This window comes from Chiloscyllium punctatum, chromosome 33, assembly GCF_047496795.1.
Source record: "Chiloscyllium punctatum isolate Juve2018m chromosome 33, sChiPun1.3, whole genome shotgun sequence".
Taxonomy (NCBI): domain Eukaryota; kingdom Metazoa; phylum Chordata; class Chondrichthyes; order Orectolobiformes; family Hemiscylliidae; genus Chiloscyllium; species Chiloscyllium punctatum.
The window spans coordinates 8,260,269-8,281,420 of record NC_092771.1 but is presented as its reverse complement, the minus strand read 5'-3'; the positions used below and the strand labels follow the sequence as shown (position 1 = coordinate 8,281,420).

The 21,152-nt window shown below is 49.6% G+C and overlaps 1 protein-coding gene across 16 annotated transcripts in view; it reads right to left on the bottom strand.

Annotated features, from left to right (window-relative positions):
- Positions 1-21,152, bottom strand: part of LOC140458399 (leucine-rich repeat and immunoglobulin-like domain-containing nogo receptor-interacting protein 1) — a 548,017-nt gene that overhangs the window by 106,097 nt on the left and 420,768 nt on the right. For 2 of the 16 annotated variants that reach the window (XM_072552892.1, XM_072552893.1), the window contains exon 1: positions 15,372-15,853. The exons of 13 other annotated variants lie outside the window; for them this stretch is intronic. The gene's annotated coding sequence lies outside the window, so the exon portion shown is untranslated. Of the gene's footprint in view, positions 1-15,371; positions 15,855-21,152 lie in introns of those variants that run through there. One more of the 16 variants, XM_072552898.1, reaches the window with a different exon arrangement.

The window sequence follows — 21,152 nt, the reverse complement described above, 5'->3', positions numbered from 1 at the left end:
TTCACTATCCTGTCCACCTGCGACTCTACTTTCAAGGAGCTATGAACCTGCAGTCCAAGGTCTCTTTGTTCAGTAACACTCCCTAGGACCTTACCATTAAGTGTATAAGTCCTGCTAAGATTTGTTTTCCCAAAATGCATCACCTTGCATTTATCTGAATTAAACTCCATCTGCCACTTCTCAGCCCATTGGCCCATCTGGTCCAGATCCTGTTGTAATCTGAGGTAACTTTTTTCGCTGTCCACTACACCTCCAATTTTGGTGTCATCTGCAAACTTACTAACTGTACCTCTTACGCTCACATCCAAATCATTTATATAAATGACGAAATGTAGTGGACCTAGCACCAATCCTTGTGGCACTCAACTGATCACAGGCCTCCAGTCTGAAAAACAACCCTCCACCACCACCCCCTGTCTTCTACCTTTGAGCCAGTTCTGTATAAAAATGGCTAGTTCTCCCTGTATTATGTGAGATCTAACCTTGCTAACCAGTCTCCCATAGGGAACCTTGTCGAATGCCTTACTGAAGTCCATAGGGCGGCATGGTGGCACAGTGGTTAGCACTGCTGCCTCACAGCGCCAGAGACCCGGGTTCAATTCCTGCCTCAGGCGACTCTCTGTGTGGAGTTTGCACATTCTCCCCGTGTCTGCGTGGGTTTCCTCCGGGTGCTCTGGTTTCCTCCCACACTCCAAAGATGTGCAGGTCAGGTGAATTGGCCATGCTAAATTGCCCCTAGTGTTAGGTAAGGGGTAGATGTAGGGGTATGGGTGGGTTGCGCTTCGGTGGGGCGGTGTGGACTTGTTGGGCCGAAGGGCCTGTTTCCACACTGTAAGTAATCTAATCTAAAAAAAAATATAGATCATATCTTCTGCTCTGCCCTCATCAATCCTCTTTGTTACTTCTTCAAAAAACGCAATCAAGTTCATAAGACATAATTTCCTATGTAAAAGTCATGTTGACTATCTCTAATTAGTCCTGACCTTTCCAAATACATGTACATCCTGTCCCTCAGGATTCCCTCCAACAACTTGCCCACCACCGACGTCAGGCTCACCGGTCTATAGTTCCCTGGCTTGTTCTTACCACCCTTCTTAAACAGTGGCACCACGTTTGCCAACCTCCAGTCTTCCAGCACCTCACCTGTGACTATCGATGATACAAATATCTCAACAAGGGGCCCAGCAATCACGTCCCTAGCTTCCCATTGAGTTCTATGGTACACCTGATCAGATCCTGGAGGTTTAACCACGTTTAACCGTTTCAAGACATCCAACACTTCCTCCTCTGTAATATGGACATTTTGCAAGATGTCACCATCTATTTCCCCACAGTCTATATCTTCCATATCCTTTTCCACAGTAAATACTGATGCAAAATATTCATTTTGTATCTCCCCCACTTTCTGTGGCTTCATACAAAGGCCGCCTTGCTGATCTTTGAGGGGCCCTATTCTCTCCCTAGTTACCCTTTTGTCCTTAATGTATTTGTAAAAACCCTTTGGAATTTCCTTAACCCGATTTGCCAAAGCTATCTCATGTCCCTGTTTTGCCCTCCTGATTTCTCCCTTAAGTATACACCTACTGCCTTTATAGTCTTCTAAGGATTCACTCGATCTATCCTGTCTATACCTGACATATGCTTCCTTTTGCTTCTTAACCAAAACCTCAATTTCTCCAATCATCCAGCTTACCCTATACCTACCAGCCTTGTCTTTCACCCTAACCCTCAGTGCTGGTGACTGTAAAACTATCAATTGTTATAAAAGTCCATCTGGTTCCCTCATGTCCTGAAGAGAAGAAGGAAATCTGCTGCCTTTATCCTGCGTGTGATTCCCTACCAACGGCATTGACTCCTGCCCATCCTCTGAAATAGTCCAACAAGCCACTCAGTTCAAGAGCAATTCTTGGTGGTCAGTAAATGAAAGGTGCATGATTTACATACTGATATCACTTTTAGAGTTTGGAATACAAACTAGTGGTCCATCGACAGAGTTAATTTTGTAAAGGGCTATTTTTAAAGCAAAGCTGAGTCAGACAGTTCTTCTATAACTGTCAGAAAGCAGGAACACCTGAGATATTCAGGCAACATTCTTAATACCGAGGGTGGGTTTGTGACAGCTGGAATAAACACTGAAGGCCATTACCTTGTTTGCTGTTTAGAATGATCAAGGGTTGATTCTATGGTTTAGAAATTCAGCAAATGAAGACTTTTAGGGTAGTTCAGATGAGCTGTAACTAGGAAAAAGGAGCAGAAAGTGCTGGAGAAACTTAGCAAGTCTGGTAACACCTTTGGAGAGAGAAACAGAGTTAACGTTTTGGGTCCAGAGCCCCTTCTTCAGATACTGCATGCTGTCAGACCTGTTGAATTAATCCAGACATTTCTGATTTTGTTTCAGATTTTCAGCACAGACAATTGTTTTTAATTTAGAAATCTAACTAAGGTCAGGAGCAAGTATCGTCTCTCTCTTTGAAAAGAAGAGTTTCATTTTCAGAGCAGTTAAAGGGATAAGTTAGCTCAGTTAAAAAAAAAATTGGTTTGTGCAACTCCCAGACCAGAATGGTTGGTTAGAAATCTTCAGGTTATTAGAAGCTGAGAAAGTCTAAGCTATTGGTCCTATCAGTATTCACGAAAGGAGACTCCACATTCTAAGGATAGAAATTAGGGAGAATCGGTCAAGTTAAACTTACACACTTGTCATAGTCATAGTCATAGAGTCATAGAGATGTACAATACAGAAACAGACCCTCAGTCCAACTCATTCTTGCCAACCAGATATCCCAACCCAATCTAGTCCCATTTCGCAGCACCTGGGCCATATCGCTCTAAACCCTTCCTATTCATATACCCATCCAGATGCCTTTTGAATGTTGCAATTGTACCAGCCTCCACCACTTCCTCTGGCAGCTCGTTTCACACACACACCACACTCTGCATGAAAATGTTGCCCCCTCGGTCCCTTTTAAATCTTGCCCTCTCACCTTAAACCTATGCCCTCTAGTTTTGGACTCCCCTAGACTGGGAAAAAGACCTTGGCTATTTATCCTATCCATGCCCCTCATGATTTTATAAACTTTGATAAGGTCACCCCTCAACCTCCGACGCTCCAGGGAAAACAGCCTCAGTCTATTCAGCCTCTCCCTATAGCTCAAACCTTCCAGCCTTGGCAACATCCTTGTAAATCTTTTCTGAACCCTTTCAAGTTTCTCAATGTCTTTCCTATAGCAGGGAAACCAGAATTGCATTCAATATTCCAACACTGGCTTAATCAATGTCCTGTACAGCTGCAACATGACCTCCCAACTCCTGTACTCAATACTCTGACCAATAAAGGAAAGCATACCAAACACCTTCTTCACTATCCTGTCTACCTGCAACTCCACTTTCTAGGAGCTATGAACCTGCACTCCAAGGTCTCCTTGTTCAGCAACACTCCTGAGGACCTTACCATTAGGTGTAGAAGTCCTGCTCTGATTTGTTTTTCCAAAATGCAGCACCTCGCATTTATCTAAGGTAAACTCCATCTGCCAGTCCCCATCTGATCAAGATCCTGTTGTAATCCCAGATAACTTTCTTCATTGTCCACTACACCTCCAATTTTGGTGTCATCTGCAAACTTACTAACGATACCTCTTATGATCACATCTGAAACATTTATATAAATGTTGAAAAGCAGTGGACCCCAGCACCAATCCTATGGCATAGGGCTGGTCACAGGCCTCCAGTCTAAAAAGCAACTCTCTGACACAACCCTCTGACTTCTACTGTCAAGCCAATCTTGTATCCAAATGACTAGCTCTCTCTGGACTCCATGCGATCTAACCTTGCTAACCAGTCTACCATGTGGAACCTTGTCGAACGCCTTACTGAAGTCCACATAGACAACATCCATCACTCTGCCTTCATCAGTCCTCTTTTTGTCCTCTTGAGTATATTTGTACTGCCATCAGACTCAAAGGATTCACTCAATCCCAACTGTTTAAAAGTATAATTTCTCTGGATTTGCATTACTGTGGATTGATGATGTTGAGGAATAAGTTGAAATTTTGCTTTGCTTTGAGTTTTAAGATTTTTCTAACTTTGTTCTCTGGCTGATTTGCTCTTGATTTGATTTATTATTGTCACATGGACTGAGATACAGTGAAAAATATTGTTTTGCGTGCCAACCATACAGATCATATCTTACCTAAGTACATCAGGGTAACAGAACAGAATGGAGAATATAGTGTTACAGCTACAGAGAAAGATCAGCTCTAATACATGAGAGGTCTGTTCATAACTCTGATAGCTGTGAGGAAGATGATGTTCATAAGAACTCGGGCAAGAGTTGGTCATTCAGCCCCTGGAGTCTGCTCCACCATTTGATACAATCAAAGCTGATCTCATCTCTGGATTAACCCCACTTCCCTGCCTGATTTCCATAACCCTTCAACCAGTTAAGAATCTATCTCCTTCTTAAATTTATTCAATCTCCCAGCATCTACGACACTGTGGGAGGGTGTTCCACAGACACTCAATCCTTTGAAAGAGGTAATTTCTCCTTATCTCTAGTTTCAATCTGCCTCCCCTTAAGAGACAGGTTCAGTACTGGAGAGATTCCCTGCCTTAAAATTGACAAGGCACACAGAATAGAGGGAATGCATCCAAGGAAAATGGGGGAAGTGAAGTTGGAAGTTGCAGGCTCCCTGGCCATTATCCTTCCGTCTCAAACCATCCCACCCTTCCCTCCCTCCCTCCAGGGGCTTTACTGGACATAAGGTACACAGGGGGCAATGTTAATATCTGTGGACCATATATACCCTGGGACCATTGTAAACCACGAGGAAGAGTGGGTAGAACTCCAAAGTACAACAACAAGCTGCTGGAGTGGACAGACATGGGGAAGCTCACTTCAATCCAGAGGAAGGTGAGGGTACATTTTGGTAGGAAGACCATGTACCAGGTTATTCTGGCATAACGCATGTTTCATCAATGCGGGTTGGATATAATGTGACTGACGAATTGTGGATGCTGTTTGATTACTGCGAACATTCTACTGAATGGGTATAACGATCTTCTAAAGTGCAATTTTCTATAGTGCGGGGATGGAGAGGAATGTAACTATTGCAGAACGACCTGTGCAATGTGTTTCTCTAAAGTGGGTGTAGGAGCAGAGAGAGACCAGGATAAGTCATTGACATTGAATAGGCAGGTCAGGACAACATTGAATAAGGCACACAGTATCCCAGAATTATTGGTAAGGGATTAGAGCACTGAACAAGAAGGCTGTGCTGCAGTTACAGAAAACTTGTAACCCTGGGCTCTGGGCACTGCACTTTGGGAAGGCTGTGGCCACAAGCGCAGAGGAGTTTAAGTTCTCGGGATCAGGAACCCATATTCTGGGGACAAACTGAAGAAGCTAGGATTGTTTTCCTTGCAGAAGGTAAGCCTGAGAGACGATCCTGAGAGGTCTGGATAGAAGAATAAGGGAGAAACTGTTCCCACAAGATCAAGAGAGTGCAGATTGACAGTAAAGAGTAAAAGCAACAGAAATGATCTGAGGAAGGTTTTTTTTTAAACACAGTGAGTATCTGGAATGCAATTCTGGAGATTTTGGTGCAGACGGCTTTAATCGACTCATTTAGACAGTTATTTAAAAAGGAAGAATGTGCAGGGGAGGAGATGGAATGGCACTAAGTGAGGTGCTCATCCACAGAGCTAACATTGACAGAGGGGCTGAATGGCCACCCCTCTGCACTGTGACAAGTCTGTGATTTCTGAAACTGAGAGACTTTATGGAGACATTAGTTGCAGACGACGTCTCACTCCCCCCCCACCGCCTGACAGTCTACCCCTTCCCCTCTCTTACCTATCCTGATTTCCCTGAAACACATTCTCCCCGTGACAGGGAGCTCCACAGACAGAATGATTCTTTACAGCACATGAGCAGAAGGCACTTTTATTGAATTCAAATTTCATTTGATGTCACCGTGGGAGTCAGATCCATGTTCCCAGAACATTAGCCTGAGCTTCTGGATTACTAGCCCAGTGACAGAGAAAACTGCCCAGCACTTTGGACTGCACTGTGCAGCATCAGGAAATAGTAAGCAGAAGGACAGAAGGAGAAGGATTAAAACAGAAGTGAGGAGAACGAGGAAGAGTGAATGAGGAGTGAAAATGATGGTAGAGTGAGGGAGGGTTAGCAAGTGAAGGACCAATGTGAATGAAAGGTACAGACACAGTGAGGAAGGTAACAGAGAGTGACCAATGAACAGGGAAATGGAATAAGTTGTAGCTCAGAAGGGAATGCTAACAGTTTGAGGCTGGAATCACTGTGACTGGGAGCTCACTGCTGTGTAAGGACTTCAGGACCCTGGAGAAATCTTGTGATGATGCCACAGTGCTGCACATTGCTGAGTGTAAATAACACAGAGAGCAATGTTAGAACAGAGGTAGAACAGAGATCACATAGAGCAGGCCAGACTAGGCTACAGTCTGGAATGAGAGACAGCCTTGAGAAGACATGGACGTGAACAGATGCAGATGATATTGAATAATCAAACTATAGATCAGAGCCTGGTACATCTGGGATTACCATGTACAGCAGCTTAGTGTGAACATATCACAAACCAAGTTACTTTGAAATCTAGGTCTGAAGATCCTCCTTGACTTTGCCTTCACCTTGACCAGTTTGTAAAGAATATAAACTCATTGCGTGGCCTCAAATCACAGGATAAAAGGGAAGCTTCACTGTAGCTGAGTCTGTGCACAGTTGGAGAGGAACAATGATCTGAAAAGGTGCTCAGACTCACTCCCTTCATCTGCCAAAACTGACTGCGATTCTCTCAGATGTTTCCCTAATGTCAACTGGAATCTCCCTGGCTCCGGGGATTCCAGTGCACACTCAGAATATTCACACACACTGGGACAACGGGCAAAGCAGGTCAGTGAGGAAAGTGAGGGGAGTGGGGGAATGGGGAGGGGGAGTGAGGAGGGAGGTGGGGATGAAGGAATGGGGAGGGGAGTGGGGGGGAGGGGTGAGGGAAGGGGATGGGGAGTGAGGAGGGGGTGGGTGATTGTAGTTTCCCCCCTACCCCTGGGTCTTGGAGACTCATTGTTCAGCATCAATGTTGAACTGTGTAGTTGGGTCCAGCAGCTTTTTTCAAACATTCGCTGCAGGTTTCAGTTCAAAGGCAAATTTTACTGCTCTTATTAATTGTACAACTCTCTCTGATGTCAACATTGAGTATTTAGGACACAAGAGGCTGTGAGAGACATCTATGGGTGAGAATCTGTGGAAGTGTTTCCCAATCAGAATGAAATATTAATCAGCGTGGATTGTCACTGACTAACCAGTGGAATGGTGCAGATGTTTGACCAAACTCTGCAACATAATTCAGTTCAAGGTCTCCCTGTACTCCTTATCCTACAATCTGTGATCCACTTGATACCTTCACCTGAGGCTGTTTGAGCTCCAGTGGGAATGAAACATTCCCGAATGGGGAAAATCTCACTCAGCTCAGCACTGCACTGTCCACAGTGGAACAGCAGTGTCCCGAGAGACAGTGCAGCATTACGTGACAGTCAGTGTCAGTGCTCCAAGCTGCATTTGGTGACAATGCTATCTAAACCACAGCAACCGTGTCCCAATGGTTACTGCGCTTGACTCATACTCAGACAATTTTCTGGCTCAAAAATGATTCCAGAGAGCTGAGCAAAATCAATACACACTCTTCCAATACAATACTGAGAATACTGCACTGCTGTCGGAGAGTCAGTGCTGAGGGAGTGCCGCACTGTCAGAGGGTCAGTACGGAGGGAGTGCCGCACTGTCGGAGAGTCAGTGCTGAGGGATGCCGCACTGTCGGAGGGTCAGTGCTGAGGGAGTGCCGCACTGTCGGAGGGTCAGTACTGAGGGAGTGCCGCACTGTCGGAGGGTCAGTGCTGAGGGAGTGCTGCACTGTCGGAGGGTCAGTGCTGAGGGAGTGCTGCACTGTCGGAGGGTCAGTGCTGAGGGAGTGCCGCACTGTCGGAGGGTCAGTACTGAGGGAGTGCCGCACTGTCGGAGGGTCAGTGCTGAGGGAGTGCTGCACTGTCAGAGGGTCAGTACTGAGGGAGTGCCGCACTGTCGGAGGGTCAGTACGGAGGGAGCGCTGCACTGTCGGAGGGTCAGTGCTGAGGGAGTGCTGCACTGTTGGAGGGTCAGTACGGAGGGAGCGCTGCACTGTCGGAGGGTCAGTACTGAGGGAGTGCCGCACTGTCGGAGGGTCAGTGCTGAGGGAGTGCTGCACTGTTGGAGGGTCAGTACGGAGGGAGCGCTGCACTGTCGGAGGGTCAGTATGGAGGGAGCGCTGCACTGTCGGAGGGTCAGTGCCGAGGGAGTGCTGCACTGTTGGAGAGTCAGGGCTGAGGGAGTGCTGCACTGTCGGAGGATCAGTACGGAGGGAGTGCTGCACTGTCGGAGGGTCAGTGCTGAGGGAGTGCCGCACTGTCGGAGGGTCAGTGCTGAGGGAGTGCTGCACTGTCGGAGGGTCAGTGCTGAGAGAGTGCCGTACTGTCGGAGGGTCAGTGCTGAGGGAGTGCCGCACTGTCGGAGGGTCAGTACGGAGGGAGCGCTGCACTGTCGGAGGGTCAGTGCTGAGGGAGTGCTGCACTGTCGGAGGGTCAGTGCTGAGGGAGTGCTGCACTGTTGGAGGGTCAGTACGGAGGGAGCGCTGCACTGTCAGAGGGTCAGTGCTGAGGGAGCGCTGCACTGTCGGAGGGTCAGTGCTGAGGGAGTGCTGCACTGTTGGAGGGTCAGTACGGAGGGAGCGCTGCACTGTCGGAGGGTCAGTGCTGAGGGAGTGCTGCACTGTTGGAGAGTCAGGGCTGAGGGAGTGCTGCACTGTTGGAGTGTCAGTACGGAGGGAGTGCTGCACTGTCGGAGGGTCAGTGCTGAGGGAGTGCTGCACTGTTGGAGTGTCAGGGCTGAGGGAGTGCTGCACTGTCGGAGGATCAGTACAGAGGGAGTGCTGCACTGTCGGAGGATCAGTACGGAGGGAGTGCTGCACTGTTGGAGTGTCAGGGCTGAGGGAGTGCTGCACTGTCGGAGGATCAGTACAGAGGGAGTGCTGCACTGTCGGAGGGTCAGTGCTGAGGGAGTGCTGCACTGTTGGAGGGTCAGTGCTGAGGGAGTGGACACTGTCGGAGGGTCAGTGCTGAGGGAGTGCTGCACTGTCGGAGGGTCAGTGCTGAGGGAGTGCTGCACTGTTGGAGGGTCAGTGCTGAGGGAGTGCCGCACTGTCGGAGGGTCAGTACTGAAACAAGCAAAAGGTGTGGTGCTGGAAAAGCACAGCCGGTCAGGCAGCATCCCTGAAGCAGGAGAATCAACGTTTCAAGCATCGGCTCTTCTTCAGGAATGAGGCTTGTGATCCAAGGGGACTCGGAGATAAATGGGAGGGGGGTAAGGGGGGGGTGGGGGGTGGGGAGTTAGCTGGGAATGCGATAGGTAGATGAGGATGGGGGTGATGGTGATAGATTGGAGAGGAGGGTGGAGCAGATAGGTGGGAAAGAAGATGGACAGGTAGGAAAACTCAAAAGGGTGGTGCCGAGTTGGAGGGTAGGATCTGGGATGAGGTGGGGGGAGGGGAGATGAGGAAACTGGAGAAATCCACATCGATGCCATGTGGTTGGAGAGTCCCAAGGTGGAAGATAAAGTGTTCTTCCTCCAGTCATTAGGTGGCGAGAATTTGGCAGCGGAAGGGGCCTTGGACTAGCATGTCCTTGAGGGAATTGAAGTGATCCTAGAGTCATAGAGATGTACAACATGGAAACAGACCCTTCGGTCCAATCCATCCATGCCAACCAGGTATCCCAACCCAATCTAGTCTCACCTGCCAGCACCCGGCCCATATCCCTCCAAACCCTTCCTATTCATATACCAATCCAAATGCCTCTTAAATGTTGCAATTGTACCAGCCTCCACCACTTCCTCTGGCAGCTCATTCCATACACGTACCCACCCTCTGCGTGAAAACGTTGCCCCTTAGGTCTCTTTTATATCTTTCCCCTCGCACTCTAAACCCAAGCCCCCTAGTTCTGGACTCCCGTACCCCAGAGGAAAGACCTTGTCTATTTATCCTATCCATGTCCCTCATGATTTTGTAAACCTCAATAAGGTCACCCCTCAGCCTCTGACGCTCCAGGGAAAACAGCCCCAGCCTGTTCAGCCTCTCCCTATAGCTCAAATCCTCCAGTCCTGGCAACATCCTTGTAAATCTTTTCTGAGCCCTTTCAAGTTTCACAACATCTTTCCGATAGGAAGGAGACCAGAATTGCATGCAATATTCCAACAATGGCCTAACCAATGTCCTGTACAGCCACAACATGACCTCCCAACTCTTGTACTCAACACTCTGAGCAATTAAGGAAAGCATACCAAACGCCTTCTTCACTATCCTATCTAGTTGCAACTCCACTTTCAAGGAGTTATGAACCTGCACTCCAAGGTCTCTTTGTTCAGCAACACTCCTGAGGACCTTACCATTAAGTGTATAAGTCCTGCTAAGATTTGCTTTCCCAAAATGCAGCACCTCACATTTATCTGAATTAAACTCCATCTGCCACTCCTCAGCCCATTGGCCCATCTGATCACGATCCTGTTGTAATCTGAGGTAACCCTCTTCGCTGTCCACTACACCTCCAATTTTGGTGTCATCTGCAAACTTACTAACTGTACCTGCAATGATCACATCCAAATCATTTATATTTGTTGCCCTCTTTTGTGTCAACTGCAAGTTTTGAAATGACACTCGTGATTTCCCAATGCTAAGCCACTACAATCGGTCCAGCAGCAATCTCTGTCGAAGTCCCTTCTCCCCTCCTGCCAAATGTCCAGTGCCTCCTTTAAAAAAAAGCCACTTCTCATTTCTAACGACTAAATTTATTTCATTCAAGGAAGCGACAAAGCCCATGTAGCAGCCAATTCATTTCAAGTTGAGGTGAAACCCATCCACCTCTAATTTGTTTTGGGAAAGACACCCCAAACTTCGGGACTGTTAGAGCTGCTTTTTCATTTTTGAAACAACAATTCCATAGGATCATAAGTTTGATAGTTACCTTCTCCCTGCTGATTCTACTGGAAGCACGTGGAGTTCCATTGTGGAATGGGGCTGGAGGGTCACAAGAATCCGTGACATGGCTACTGGACCACAGGGCACTGGATGTTTAGGGGGTGTGTTCCAGTGATGTTCAAATGACTGCAGGAAGAACACCTCATCTTCCACCTTGGGACCCTCCTACCACACAGAATTTCGCTGGTTTCCTAATCTCCCCTCCCCCACCTCATCCCAGATCCAACCCTCCAACTTGGCATCGCCCCCTTGAACTTTCCTATCTGTCTATCTTCCTTCCCACCTATCCGCTCCACCTTCTTCTCTGACCTATCACCATCAGCCCAACCTTCATCTACCTATTGCATTCCCAGCTACCTTCCCCACAAGCTCACCCCCATCCCATTTATCTCTCTGTCTCCTTGGATCTATCCTACAACATTCCTCATGAAGACCTTATGCTCGAAACATCGATTCTCCTGTTTCTTGGATGCTGCCTCGCTGGCTGTCCTGAGGGAGTGCCAAATTGTCGGAGGGTCAGTGCTGAGGGAGTGCCGCACTGTTGGAGGGTCAGTGCTGAGCGAGTGCCAAATTGTCGGAGGGTCAGTGCTGAGGGAGTGCAAAATTGTCGGAGGGTCAGTGCTGAGGGAGTGCCGCACTGTTGGAGGGTCGGCGCTGAGGGAGGGCTACACTGTTGGAGGGTCAGTGCTGAGGGAGTGCTGGTGCTGCACTGTCTGGGGGGTCAGGACTGAGGGAGTGCCGCACTGTAGGAGGGTCAGTACTGAGGGAGCACCGCACTGTTGGAGGGTCAGTGCTGAGGGAGTGCCGCACTGTCGGAGGGCCAGTGCTGAGGGAGTGCCACACCTCGGATGGTCAGTGTTGAGGGAGTGGACACTGTCAGAGGGTCAGTGCTGAGGGAGTGCCACACTGTCAGAGGGTCAGTGTTGAGGAGTGCCAAATTGTCAGAAGGCCAGCGCTGAGGGAGTGCCGCACTGTCGGAGGGTCAGTGCTGAGGGAGTGCCGCACTGTCGGAGGGTCAGTGCTGAGGGAGTGCCACACTGTCGGAGGGTCAGTACTGAGGGAGTGCCACACTGTCAGAGGGTCAGTACTGAGGGAGTGCCACACTGTCGGAGGGTCAATGCTGAGGGAGTGCCGCACTGTCAGAGGGTCAGTGCTGAGGGGGTGCCACACTGTCAGATGGTCAGTGCTGAGTGAGTGCCAAATTGTCAGAGGGTCAGTGCTGAGGGAGTGCCGCACTGTCGGAGGGTCAGTGCTGAGGGAGTGCCGCACTGTCAGAGGGTCAGTGCTGAGGGAGTACCACACTGTCGGAGGGTCAGTGCTGAGGGAGTGCTGCACTGTCGGAGGGTCAGTGCTGAGGGAGCGTCGCACTGTCGGAGGGTCAGTGCTGATGGAGTGCCGCACTGTCGGAGGGTCAGTGCTGAGGGAGTACCGCACTGTTGGAGGGTCAGTGCTGAGGGAGTGCCACACTGTCGGAGGGTCAGTGGAGGAAGTGCCAAATTGTCATAGGGTCAGCGCTGAGAGAGTGCCGCACTCTCGGAGGGTCAGTACTAAGGAACGCCGCACTGTCGGAGGGTCAGTGCTGAGGGACCGCCACACTGTCAGAGGGTCAGTGCTGCGGGAGTGCCACACTGTCGGAGGGTCAGTACTGAGGGAGTGCCGCACTGTCGGAGGGTCTGTGCTGAAGGAGTGGGCACTGTTGGAGTGTCAGTGCTGAAGGAGTGCCAAATTGTCAGAGAGTCAGCGGTGAGGGAGTGCCGCACATTTGGAGGATCAGTGCTGAGGGAGTGCCGCACTGTCGGAGGGTCAGTGCTGAGGGAGCGCCGCACTGTCGGAGGGTCAGTGCTGAGGGAGCGTCGCGCTGTCAGAGGGTCAGTACTGAGGTAGTGCCACACTGTCAGTACTGAGGGAGTGCCGCACTGTTAGAGGGTCAGTGCTGAGGGAGTTGTCACTGTTAGAGTGTCAGTGCTGAGGGAGCGCTGCACTGTCGGAGGGTCAGTGCTGAAGGAGTGGGCACTGTCGGAGGGTCAGTGCTGAGGGAGTGCTGCACTGTCAGAGGGTCAGTGCTGAGGGAGTGCTGCACTGTCAGAGGGTCAGTGCTGAGGGAGTGCTGCACTGTCAGAGGGTCAGTGCTGAGGGAGTGCTGCACTGTCAGAGGGTCAGTGCTGAGGGAGCGCCGCACTGTCGGAGGGTTAGTGCTGAGGGAGTGGGCACTGTCAGAGGGTCAGTGCTGAGGGAGTGGGCACTGTCGGAGGGTCAGTGCTGAGGGAGCGCCGCAATGTTGGAGGGTCAGTGCTGAGGGAGTGGGCACTGTCGGGGGGGTCAGTGTTGAGGGAGCGCCGCACTGTTGGAGGGTCAGTGCTGAGGGAGTGGGCACTGTCGGGGGGTCAGTGCTGAGGGAACGCTGCACTGTTGGAGGGTCAGTGCTGAGGGGGTGCCACACTGTCGGAGGGTCAGTGCTGAGGGGGTGCCACACTGTCGGAGGGTCAGTGCTGAGGGAGTGCCGCACTGTCGGAGGGTCAGTGCTGAGGGAGTGACTCGTTCAAAAGCACAAGTCTTCGGTATTGATGTGAAGGGTGGGGAAGAATGCGATCCATACAAATCTCTGATGGTGAGACTGACACCCGTAAGTGAGAAGACACCAGTTTAGAATGAGTGAGCTTGGAGAATGGTCTTAATCACTGGACTGGAGAGATGGATTTCATAACCAACCAATTACAGATGTAAACTAAGAGCATGATGGGAGTTGAAAAACTTTACTTGGTGATAAGGAGTGTCATCCTCAGAGACAGCAAATGTCCAGTCACTGAGAGTCAGAGACACTCTGGTATCTCATGGTGCACGTTCAGTATCGGCCTCAATCTCCAGATAAAGCACTGAAGGAGGCTGAGATGGATCATCCACTCAGCCTGTCTGGCTGAAGATTGTTACAAATACTTCAGTCTTATCTTTTGCACTAATGTACTCAGCTCTTCCATCTTTCAGGATGGGGACATTTGTGGAGCCTCTTCCTCTATTGAGTTGTTTAATTGTCCACCATCATTACCAAATTGGATGTGATAGGACTGTAGAGCTTAGACCTGATCCATTAGTTGTGGGGTCACTTAGCTCTGTCTATCACTTGCTGTTTATGGTGTTTGGCGTAAGTAATCCTGTTTGGGGGCTTCACCAGGTTGACATCTCACCATCAGGTATACCTGGTGCTGCTCCTGGCATGCCCTCCTGCACTCTCCATTGAACCAGGGTTGATCCCTTGGTTTGATGGTAATGGTTGAGTGGGGGATACGCCAGGCCATGAGGTTACAGATTGTGCTGGAGTACAATTTTGCTGCGATGGATGTCCCACAGTGCCTCATGGATGCCCAGTCTTGGAGCTGCTAGATCTGATCCAAGTCTGCCCCATTTAGCACGGTGATAGTGTCACACAACATAATTGTAAGTTTGTATCAATGGAAGGTACACATATCCTCATTGAACCAAATACCACCTCACAGAACACACACATACACACACACACCTACACAGATAACCATAGTCATCAATACAATCAGAGCCATATACGGTCGTACAATACACACCATCCCTCAGACACACACGCACACGCATATACATACAATAAGACACACACACTCAGATACACAGCCAGGCACACACACATATATCTACACAGATACACATGCATGGAAATACAGTTAGACACACAAATAGACAGACACATACATACACACACAGATACACAGCCAGACACACATAAACAGTTCCACACAGGCACAGATATTTACACACATGTACATAGACACACACCCACACACAGAGATCCCCACACAGCTCCGAGTGAAATGTGTACTCCACTAGCCAGCTCTCTCTCTCTCTCTCTCACACACTCACAGCCTGTCCGACATTTACAAATCCTGCGTTTTTTTTCCTGCAGCTGCACACCACAATAGCCCAGCAGCATAAAGACACCAATTCAAGGTACCGATATGTGACAAGAATATTAAAGCGTTTAATTTCAGCCGGATCTGCCAGCCCCAGGATTTTCCAACGATTTCCGAATGAGCAGCTTGTGAAACAGGAGGCACGGAGCCCGCATTCACACAAAGATTCAGCCCCAATCCTCCCCACCCCACCAGCAGCACCAGCAGCACCAGCCCCCAGCCAAGACAGAGCTGCCCAGCTCTGGAGCTGGTCCTGTTCCCATTGGAAACGGGTTCTGGGGGAGACGGGGGGTGGGGGTAGAGCCGGGGGGGCTGCAGTCCTGTGCCCTGCTGCATTGGCACTTACCAGGGGGATGGAGAAGCTGCTAGTCCATCCTGCTCGCTGCTCCCAATGGAAGGCTCTCTCAGCCTCACAGCCACACACACTGCACCCGCTCAAACTGCTGCTGCTCCTGTCTCCTCCACGATACCTCCTGGTTGCTGGGCATCACAGAGCAGCTCCTGATCAATCCTGGAATGGGGAGAACATTGCAAGGTGCAGGGAAGCTCCGGCCTGATTGAGGAGGGGTTTTGGGGGAGACACTCTCAGGGAGGGAGGAGAGTCTGCACCGACAATGCTCAGATCCCACATTTCACCGGGGCGGGATCAGGGAGGGCTGATGCAGATAGCACCGATCCCAAACCAAATTAAATCCACGCACGGGAAGTGAACACAGAGTTAACTCCGTCATGGCCAGGCATCTCTGAGAAACCGACCAGTCCCTCCAAGGATCACCCCTACCCTACAAAAGCACTCTGAGACAGAGAGGGCACTGAGAGACACCAGTCAGTGTACAGGTACCTCCCTGAGAGAGAGGGGGGACTGAGAGACAGCAATCAGTGTACAGATATCACCCTGAGAGAGAGGGCACTGAGAGACACCGGTCAGTGTACAGGTACCTCCCTGAGAGAGAGGGGGGTTGGGGGGGGGGAGGTGGAACTGAGAGACACCAGTCAGTGTACAGGTATCACACTGAGACAGAGAGGGCACTGAGGGACACCAGTCAGTGTACAGGTACCTCCCTGAGAGAGAGGGGGGTTGGAGGGGGGGGGGAGGTGGAACTGAGAGACACCAGTCAGTGTACAGGTATCACACTGAGACAGAGAGGGCACTGAGGGACATCAGTCAGTGTACAGGTATCTCCCTGAGAGAGAAGATGGGGCTGAGAGACACCAGTCAGTGTACAGATATCTCCCTGAGAGAGAAGATGGGGCTGAGAGACACCAGTCAGTGTACAGATATCTCCCTGAGAGAGAGAGAGAGGGCACTGAGAGACACCAGTCAGTGTACAGATATCTCCCTGAGAGAGAGAGGGGACTGAGAGACACCAGTCAGTGTACAGATATCTCCCTGAGAGAGAGGGGACTGAGAGACACCAGTCAGTGTACAGATATCTCCCTGAGAGAGAGAGAGAGGGCACTGAGAGACACCAGTCAGTGTACAGATATCTCCCTGAGAGAGAGAGGGGACTGAGAGGCACCAGTCAGTGTACAGATATCTCCCTGAGAGAGGGGGGACTGAGAGACACCAGTCAGTGTACAGATATCTCCCTGAGAGAGAGGGGACTGAGAGACACCAGTCAGTGTACAGATATCTCCCTGAGAGACAGGGGGGACTGAGAGACACCAGTCAGTGTACAGATATCTCCCTGAGAGAGAGGGGGGACTGAGAGACACCAGTCAGTGTACAGATATCACCCTGAGAGAGAAGGGGGACTGAGAGACACCAGTCTGTGTACAGATATCTCCCTGAGAGAGAGGGGACTGAGAGACACCAGTCAGTGTACAGATACCTCCCTGAGAGAGAGAGAGAGAGAGGGCACTGAGAGACACCAGTCAATGTACAGATATCACCCTGAGAGAGAAGGGGGACTGAGAGACACCAGTCAGTGTACAGACATCACCCTGAGAGAGAGAGAGGACTGAGAGACACCAGTCAGTGTACAGATATCACCCTGAGAGAGAGAGAGGACTGAGAGACACCAGTCAGTGTACAGATATCTCCCTGAGAGAGAGAGAAGGGGGACTGAGAGACATCGGTCAATGTACAGGTATCACCCTGAGAGAGAGAGAGGACTGAGAGACACCAGTCAGTGTACAGATATCTCCCTGAGAGAGGGGGGACTGAGAGACACCAGTCAGTGTATAGATATCTCCCTGAGAGAGAGAGAGGGGACTGAGAGACACCAGTCAGTGTACAGATATCTCCCTGAGAGAGGGGGGACTGAGAGACACCAGTCAGTGTATAGATATCTCCCTGAGACAGAGAGAGGGGGGACTGAGAGACACCAGTCAGTGTACAGATATCTCCCTGAGACAGAGAGAGGGGGGACTGAGAGACACCAGTCAGTGTACAGATATCTCCCTGAGAGAGAGAGGGGGGCCTGAGAGACACCAGTCAGTGTACAGATATCACCCTGAGAGAGGGGGGACTGAGAGACACCAGTCAGTGTACAGATATCTCCCTGAGAGAGAGAGAGGGGACTGAGAGACACCAGTCAGTGTACAGATATCTCCCTGAGAGAGAGGGGACTGAGAGACACCAGTCAGTGTACAGATATCACCCTGAGAGAGAGGGGACTGAGAGACACCAGTCAGTGTACAGATATCACCCTGAGAGAGAGGGGACTGAGAGACACCAGTCAGTGTACAGATATCTCCCTGAGAGAGAGAGAGGGGACTGAGAGACACCAGTCAGTGTACAGATATCTCCCTGAGAGAGAGGGGGGACTGAGAGACACCAGTCAGTGTACAGATATCACCCTGAGAGAGAGAGAGGGGACTGAGAGACACCAGTCAGTGTACAGATATCTCCCTGAGAGAGAGGGGGGACTGAGAGACACCAGTCAGTGTACAGATATCACCCTGAGAGAGAGAGGGGGGGACTAAGGGACATCAGTCAGTGTACAGATATCTCCCTGAGCGAGAGGAGACTGAGAGACACCAGTCAGTGTACAGATATCACCCTGAGAGAGAGAGAGAGGGGGGACTGAGAGACACCAGTCAGTGTACAGATATCACCCTGAGAGAGAGAGAGAGAGGGGGGACTGAGAGACACCAGTCAGTGTACAGGTATCTCCCTGAGAGAGAGGGGGGACTGAGAGACACCAGTCAGTGTACAGATATCACCCTGAGAGAGAGGGGGGACTGAGAGACACCAGTCAGTGTACAGATATCACCCTGAGAGAGAGAGAGGGGGACTAAGGGACACCAGTCAGTGTACAGATATCTCCCTGAGCGAGAGGAGACTGAGAGACACCAGTCAGTGTACAGATATCACCCTGAGAGAGAGAGAGGGGGGACTGAGAGACACCAGTCAGTGTACAGATATCACCCTGAGAGAGAGAGAGAGAGAGGGGGGACTGAGAGACACCAGTCAGTGTACAGATATCACCCTGAGAGAGAAAGAGAGGGGGGACTGAGAGACACCAGTCAGTGTACAGATATCTCCCTGAGAGAGAGGGGGACTGAGAGACACCAGTCAGTGTACAGATATCTCCCTGAGAGAGAGGGGGACTGAGAGACACCAGTCAGTGTACAGATATCTCCCTGAGAGAGAGAGAGGGGGACTAAGGGACACCAGTCAGTGTACAGATATCTCCCTGAGCGAGAGGAGACTGAGAGACACCAGTCAGTGTACAGATATCACCCTGAGAGAGAGAGAGGGTACTGAGAGACACCAGTCAGTGTACAGGTATCTCCCTGAGAGAGAGAGGGGGGACTGAGAGACACCAGTCAGTGTACAGATATCTCTCTGAGCGAGAGGAGACTGAGAGACACCAGTCAGTGTACAGATATGTGCCTGACAGACATAGAATGAGATATTCCAGTAAGTGTACAGATTTCACAGGTAGACATGGATTTAGTACTGGGTAACGTGCCTGGCCAGGTGTTAGATTTGGAAGTCGGTGAGCACTTTGGAGACAGTGATCACAATTCTGTCAGGTTTACTTTAGTGATGGAAAGAGATAGGTGTACTCCACCAAGCAAGAGTTACAGCTGGGGAAGGGAAACTATGATGCAATTAGGAAAGATTTAGGAAGCGTAGTTTGGGGGAGGAATGTGCAGGCGATGAGCACATTAAAAATGTGGAACTTATTCAAGGAAAAGCTCCAGAGTGTCCGAGATAAGTATGTACCTGTTAGACAGGGTGGATGTTTCTCAGGAAGTGGACTCCCTGGTCAAGAGGAAGAAGAAGGCTTATGTTAGGACAAAATGTGAAAACTCAGTTAGGGTGCTTGAGGGTTACAAGGAAGTCAGGAAAGACCTAAAAAGAGAGCTCAGAAGAGCCAGGAGGAGACATGAGAAGTTGCTAGCGGATAGGATCAGAGTAAACCCTAAGGCTTTCCATAGGTATGTCAGGAATAAAAGAATGACAAGAGTTAAATTAGGGCCAATCAAGGATAATAGTGGGAAGTTGTGTGTGGAATCAGAGGAGATAGAGGAAGCACTAAATAAATATTTTTCAACAGTGTCCAACATAGAAAATGACAATGTTAGTGAGGAAGATACAGAGATACTTTCATCTAGACTAGAAGAGATTGCGGTTCATAAGGAAGAGGTATTGGAATTATTACAGAATGTGAGGATAGACAAGTCCCCTGGGCCAGATGGGATCTATCCTAGTATCCTCTGGGAAGCAAGGGAAGAGATTGCCGAGCCTTTGGCATTGATCTTCAAATCATCGTTGTCTACAGGAATAGTGCCTGAGGACGGGAGGATAGCAAATGTGGTTCCCCTGTTCAAAAAGGGTAGTAGAGACAACCCTTTATAGAGCAGTGAGTCTCACTTCAGTTGTTGGTAAAGTGTTGGAAAAGGTTATAAGAGATAGGATTTAAAACCATCTAGAAAAGAATAATCTGATCAGGGACAGTCAGCACAGTTTTGTGAAGGGTAGGTCATGCCTAACGAATCTTATTGAGTTTTTTGACAAAGTGACCAAACAGGTAGATGAGAGTAAACCGGTTGATGTGGTGTATATGGATTTCAGCAAGGCGTTTGATAAGGTTCCCCACAGTCGGCTATTATACAAAATGCGGAGGAATGGGATTATGGGAGACATAGCAGTTTGGATCAGTAATTGGCTTACTGAAAGAAAACAGAGGGTTGTAGTTGATGGAACATGTTCATCTTGGTGTCCAGTTACTAGTGGCGAACCGCAAGGGTTACTGTTAGGTCCACTACTGTTCGTCAATTTTATAAATGACCTGGATGAGGGCATAGAAGGGTGGGTTAGCACATTTGTGGATGATACTAGGGTAGGTTGAGTTGTGGATAGTGATGAAGGATGTAACAGGTTGCAGAGAGACATAGATAAGTTGCAGAGCTGGGCTGAGAGGTGGCAAGTGGAATTTAACGTGGACAAGTATGAGGTGATACACTTTGGACGGAGTAATCGGAATGCAGAGTACTGGGCTAATGGTAGGATTCTTGGGAATGCAGATGAGCAGAGAGATCTCGGTGTCCAGGTACACAGATCCCTGAAAGTTGCCACCCAGATTGACAGGGGTGTTAAGAAGACATACAGTGTTTTGGTCTTTATTAATAGAGGGATTGAGTTCTGGAACCAGGAGCTTATGCTGCAGCTGTATAAAACTCTGGTGCGGCCACACTTGGAGTTTTGTGCAAAGTTCTGGTCACAATAAGAAGGATGTGGAAGCTTTGCAGAGGAGATTTACTAGGATGTTGCCTGGTATGGAGGGAATGTCTTATGGGGAAAGGCTGAGGGACTTGAGGCTGTTCTCATTAGAGAGAAGAAGGTTGAGAGGTGACTTAATAGAAATGTACAAGATAATCAGAGGGTTAGATAGGGTGGACAGGGAGAGCCTTTTTCCAAGCATGGGGAAGGCAAACACGAGGGGACACAGCTTTAAAGTGAGGGGCGATAGGTATAAGACAGATGTCGGAGGTAGTTTCTTTACTCAGAGAGTAATAAGGATATGGAATGCATTGCCTGCAATGGTGGTAGATTCGCCAAGTTGAAGTTCATTTAAGTCATCATTGGACAGGCAAATGGATGTAAATGGAATAGTGTAGATGGATGGGCTTCAGATTAGTAAGACAGGGCGGCGCAACATCGAGGGCCGAA